We start from the raw sequence: 6,267 nt of genomic DNA, 5'->3' as shown, positions 1-6,267 counted from the left end.
GACATTTCAAAGTAAACACCACCTGATGCCGTTGAACCCTGCTGCCAGCATAGTAAGGAGGTGTGCAGGATTCCTTCTGCGCCGTTAGAAAGCGGGTGGCATTACCAGACAGGCTTTGGGTGCAGGTGGAGGACCGAGAGGAGGTTGAGGAGGCAGAAGCAGTGGAGGAACTTCTAGATAAAGAGGATTGACGTACAACTCGTGGGGACGGCAAGACTTGGACAGCAGCCCCTTGTCCTGCTGTCACCATAGTTAGCCAGTGCCCAGTCAGCGACATGTAACGCCCCTGTCCATGCCTACTCGCCCAAGTGTCTGTGGTGAAATGCACCCTGTCACACACAGAGTTTCTCAAAGAAGCGGTGATGTTGTGTGCGACATGCTGGTGGAGCGCAGGCACACCTTTCTTTGAGAAGTAGTGCCGACTGGGCATCTGGTACTGGGGCACTGCGACGGACATAAGGTCTCGAAAATCCTCTGTGTCCACAAGGCGGAAAGGCAGCATTTCTGTAGCCAACAGCTTGCAGATGGTGAAATTCAACCTCTTAGCTTTCTCATGGCTAGGAGGAAATGGTCTTTTACTTGTCCACATCTGAGGGACCGAGGGCAGGCTGTTTTGCTTAGACGGGGTTGAGTAGGGTGTCCCCAGCAAACTTGCCGGTCTGTGAGGAAGATGCAGGCGGAAAAGTTAGGTTGCCTTGATCCAAAGGTGGTGTTCTCGATGTCGGAGAGGTTTCAACACCAGCTGGTGTTTCCACTTCCAAATGAAATGATGACCTGCCAATCACACTGGCTGTTGCGGGTAAAGAGGTGGCAGGTCTGCATCCAAAAACATGTGTGACTGCTGTCCCCCCAATCACAGAGGATGATGAGGCCGCGGATGCACAAGATGGGGCAGACAGTGGTTGGCCCGGCCCGCTAGGCCTCATTGTAGCACAGTGAGCTTCCCACTGCAACTTATGCTTCATATCCATGTGACGGTTCATGCATGAAGTACTCAAACTATGTATTTTTTGGCCTCTACTTAGCTTTTGGTGACAAATATTACAGATAACACAAGTTGGGTCATCCTTATCGATCTGAAAAATGCCCAGGCTATGCAAGGCTTAGAGCCCATGCGACCTGAAGAGCCACTACGACTTGTGGTCAGAGGCAGAGTTGTGGTTGAGGATGCAGTTGTTGATGTGCTTCCAGTACTCCGTCTCTGTCCAGGAAGGCGCTACCTAACCTCGTCGTCAATAGCATCTGTGATGCCCAGCTGCGCTTGGTATCACAGATCCTAGAAGAGTGCATTGATGGAATCCTCCACAAGAGGCCCTCATAAACATTCACACATCTCCACCTTCCACCTCAGACCAGCAGAGGGAGCCCGTTAGGGATATAAATAGGGAAGGTGGAGCTAGGCAGTTCAGTTCCTCTGAAGAGTTCCTGCAGTAGAGATGCCTAAGAGAGGTCAGTCTGCAGTGGAGCTCAGTCTAGTCTAGAGAACTCAGTTAATAGTTCAGCAGTGGAGCACGAGGCTCCTGTTAGCTAGACACAGGGAGCCCAGTTAGAACTTAAGATGTGCCGGCGCCATAAGATCGGTGAAGCGCGGCACGCTGCCGTTAGTGTGTATAGCCTAGTGAGGGCCCGAGTAGGCCGAAGGCGAGTGGAGAGTTAGTACATAGGGGGCAGAGGAGCTTAACCAGCTCACCCCGAAGAATTTACCGGACACCGGATCCGAGCTTACTGGGATCTCTATGACCCAGTAAGGCATAAACGGATTCCCTGGAGAACTGCAAGTCCCAGGATCGCTAAGGTGCTGATACGTAACAGAGCCAGGAGATGCTTAGGCCCCGCATACTGGAAGCGTGAACTCCAAGACAAGACCCTACCACAAGGTCAGCCAGTGCAGGACAGAGACAAAGTTAGGCCTAGCTCCAGGCAGGTCAGAAACTTACTACGCTGAGGCAAGAGACAGGAGGCCCTCCACCCGCTCATTGGGGAGGATCCTGATGAGCACCCTTCACCCTACAGTGCTCCGGGATGTGCCTGAATTTCCACCAGTAAAAGGTACTGAAGTGACTACCGTGTCCGTTCCCGTTCTTGCTCTGACCCAGCTGGGTCTCGCCTGTCCTGCATTCCCCCTGCATACACTTTTCTGAGGCATAGCTCCACCTCTGGGGAGCTATACCATCGAGCTGCCTTATCACTGGCCTCAGTGGACTGCTGCAGCGCTGGTGCTTCTCACCAGATACCACAGGTGGTGACACGAACTCTTATAAAATTAACAATTATCCACCCTTTTAAAGAGTGACCCCAGGGTACGGGCCCGGGAGCCGACCACCGCGACATCCCAAAGGCCAGGCAAAGGCCTGGGCACCGAATCATCCCCATCCCCTGGGCTAGTCACATCCTCCTCCACCTCCTCTGCTGACCTCATCGACTGGCTGACTGTGGGTTGACAGTAAGTGGGATCTCCAACCTTGTCATCATCACCCTGTGTGTTCTCACACCCGTCTTCCTCAGAGCCAACCTCTTCCTGCCCTGACCAAAAAGTCAAGTTGTCGCTCCAATCAGGTATTTGAGTCTCATCATCGTCTTCATCATTGTCTCCACCAACAGGAGTTACAGTTTGGAAACGAGGGTCTACATTATGCTCAGAACCTTCTTCATCTAGTCCTGGATCTGACTCATAAAGATTCTGGGCATCATTGCAGATCATTTCCTCATCTGGATTAACAGAAGCTCTGGAGCAGACCTCCGTTTCCCAGGCTATAGTATGAGTAAACAGCTGTGCAGACTCAACCATCTGTGTTACCCCATAGTCAGACGGGCAGCTGGAGACTTGGGAGATGTGAGGAAGCAAGTGCGATTGGGGTGACACCTCTGAGGACTGAAGTATTTGTGATGTTGAAGTTCAGGTGGAGGAGAGCCCACTTGAAGGAGCACTTGATATCCGTTGAAGCACCTGCTGTTTTTTGCCTCATCTGGAATTTGTAGCGATGGGCGTGTCCGTAAGAAAGGGATCATATCACATTGTCCACGAAAAGAAGTAGACATCTTAGTTTGGCTGGAAGATGGTCTTTCTTCTGCAGATATTTCCCCCCCCCATCGCGGGGGGGCTCGACCCACCAGCGGACAGGCACCAGTATTGGGAGAGGGGGGCTGGCCGTCAGGGTCCACCGCTTCTCTGGCACAAACCCGGCAACACGGAGGTCGCATGGGCAGGAACGGACTGGCCGTGTTGGCTTCGCACTTTTTTGGTTTTAGAAGGGCATGACATGCCTATATCTGTGTCTCCCCCTCCTTTTACTCCTCCACCTCTTTTCTTTTCGCATGACTATATGTACTTGTCACTTTTCCATGTGTTAGTTGTGTCTTCTGAGCAGTTTGTCAGCTTTTGGACACCTTTGAAGTGTTTTCTATGTGTTTTCTATGTGTTTCTATGTGTTTTTGTTTGCCTGCCATTGGTTTTAACGGTGTTCGAAGGTGTTCAACGCACAGTTCGGCGAACATACGGGTGTTCGACGAACCGAACCGAACTCGAACACTACGGGGGTGGCTCCACACTACTCAGCAACTCCCAACTGATGGTACAGTTGAGTTGTAAGAGTAGCAGCTAATAACAAGGCCACTGACTAGGTATATGGCGTGTGTGCAACGGTGTAGCAAAGGACAAATGCATTATTGCAGCTTATCTCAGGAAGGAAGGGATAGATAGATAGATAGATAGATAGATAGATAGATAGATAGATAGATAGATAACATTACAATACAATATATTAGTAAAAGCAAAGCACATATACTAAATGAGAACAGATACTACACTTGATATTAGCCAAAAAGCCGAGAAGCAATAACCTGAATTGGTTTTGGCCTATGACTGCACCCTGGCTTAAAGAAGGCACCCATTGTAGGGATAGGGACAAAGACTCCCCTTAGGAAGACATGTTGTTCATCAATAGACACTGTGGTGCAGCGGCATGGCTGCGGTGATCCAGTGTGTGTGTTTTGCTGAACATGTACCTTTCCCTCAGCTGACTGGTCACATGACTGTGACATCAGCAAGGTCCTGTCTGTCTGTGTGTGTGTGTGTGCTACAGGATATATAAACCCTGGGTGATTTGAGACAGGTGTTCCTGTGTTCGGAATTCCTGTGTTAGGTATTCCCGTGTGGACACCGTGTGAGAGGCATGAGGCTGTTCCCTGTGTGTGGGGGGAACACCGCTCGTGTGAGGCCTGGTGAGGCCTGGGGAAGCCTGGTGGACTCCTTTAGGGTGAAGCCTGAGAGTGTGAACGTGATGCCAGTAAGCCTTGGAGTGCCAGAGGCTGGAATGTAAACGTCCTGGAGGACAGAGCCTGGATCTGTGTGTGAGAGATGCCAGTGGTCTTGGACGGGATAAGGTCTGGAGACCACGTGTGGTAAGCCTTAAAGCCACAGTGGTGGAAAACCTAATGGACTGAGACAGCTAAACCAGGCAAAGGTAATACACTACGTTATATGGACATTGCTATATGATTACCTTGCTGAAGGCTGTACCTGGAGCCAGTGGGCCTGTGTGCCACTTGGCTCTTGAATATTGTATATATGTGTGTCGGCGTGCCACTGAGTTGGACCCGGTCATATGCGGTTTATGATGAGATAATAAACCCATAAATTGAGAAATACCAGAAGGACACTGCTGGTGTGCACTGATTGTCGCAGCGAAGCGAGTATCCCTCAGGATGATGACTAGCGCTGCCTTATATGTGGTTCGAGAGTGCGGGCAACTGCAGTCTGGTTGCTAGGGGCAACTGCAGTCTGGTTACTAGGGGCAACTGCAGTCTGGTTGCTAGGGGCAACTGCAGTCTGGTTGCTAGGATCAACTGCAGTCTGGTTGCTAGGAGCAACTGCAGTCTGGTTGCTAGGAGCAACTGCAGTCTGGTTGCTAGGGGCAATGGCACAGGACGACGAGTGTGGATAAAGCATCTTGCTGCAACTCAGCGGGGTTGCGAAGATTGTCATCGCTCTCAAATCCGGTTGTTTGCTGCAGCTCGGCGGGGTTGCGAAGATTGTCGTCGCACTCAAATCCTGTTTTGCGGTGGCTCGATGGGGCCACGAAAATTTTTTCGGGGAGAGCGGTGAAGTTCAAGTGTGAACAGTGTACCGTGATGACTGTGAGCAAAGCAGCAGATGTGTCTGGAGCTATTGAGCGTTTGAATGGCCGGTTGGGACCGGAGCAGGTATTTGAGAAACTCTTACAGGACATGGTGCAGGAACCGCAGGAGCTGTGGCACCGTATAGAGTGGACCATTCTATGAACTCTCCAGGGGCGCCATTGTTGTCCCAGAGTGCCCGGGGAGGTGGTAAGGGATGTTGTGAACTGAGTCCTAAGACTGTCGCTGATGGTTTTTGGAAAAATTCCCTTACAGGTGTGGTTGTTTAAAAGGGGCGGAGTCTAAAAAGGGGCGGATTTTCACAAGAGTGTGGAGTGTAGAAAACTGGAAATTGTTACTGGTTGCGGGTTGGTACTTCCCAAGAATGACAATGTGACCGTTGATAACGGGGTAGCTCCAGTGGAAGGGGGTGACGTCAAAGTGGGAGGTGACCTGTTAGTCCACAACTCCATAGGGAGTGACACAGACCTCATAGCTGACGGTGACACTACGGAAGTAGAAGGAGAGGTCAGTCAGGAGGGGATAGATGAGGTGAGAAAGTCAACCTCGCGTCGACGGCACAAGGGCCATAAAAAGGTTGCTCCGATAGTCTTGGCTGAAAATGAAAATAAAGGAGATGTAATGCTGTGTGCTGTTGTTACAAGGGTGGATCCTCCTTCAGAAGCAGAAGAGGAGGTGACGGACCTGGAGAACGTGTCCTCAGACCAGCAGAGCCTGGAGTCTGAACGGCAGAGGGTATACCAGGTTGTAAAGAACTTACAGCGAGATCTAAAGGGAAGCAGCGAGGAAGTTGTCCAGTGGAAGGAGATGTTCCATGCAATTAAGGAGGACCGCCGCAAAATCAAGGAAAAGGTTTTGCAGTTGAAGCTTGAGAAGGAGGTGCGGCAGGATGGAGTTTCTGGACGCGAACAAATCCTAGAACGACTGTGCAAACAGCTCAACCAGGAGCTGTGTGACTCCAAGAAGGAGTGTGGTGAACGCAGTAGGGAACTGCAACAGATTAAGAGAAATTATGAGGATCTCCTCAAGGTGAAAGAAAAACTGGAGGAGGATAAGGCGGGTGCAGAGCAAGTGCGCCAAGTGGTTGAGACCACTCTGCAAGACACCCGTGAGGAGAATGATGATCTCTGC

General features: G+C 50.9%; 1 pseudogene; it reads right to left on the bottom strand.

Moving 5' to 3' along the window:
• Window positions 1-3,756: 3,756 nt before the first annotated feature.
• On the bottom strand, window positions 3,757-3,837 carry LOC141160387 (U2 spliceosomal RNA; annotated as a pseudogene).
• Between the last annotated feature and the right edge of the window lie 2,430 nt (window positions 3,838-6,267).

The sequence above is a fragment of the Phyllobates terribilis genome, unplaced genomic scaffold, assembly GCF_046119375.1.
Source record: "Phyllobates terribilis strain yellow unplaced genomic scaffold, ASM4611937v1 Scaffold_8__6_contigs__length_399053987, whole genome shotgun sequence".
Lineage (NCBI taxonomy): Eukaryota > Metazoa > Chordata > Amphibia > Anura > Dendrobatidae > Phyllobates > Phyllobates terribilis.
Note: the sequence above shows the minus strand (reverse complement) of the source record. Positions and strands in the feature narration are given on the sequence as shown.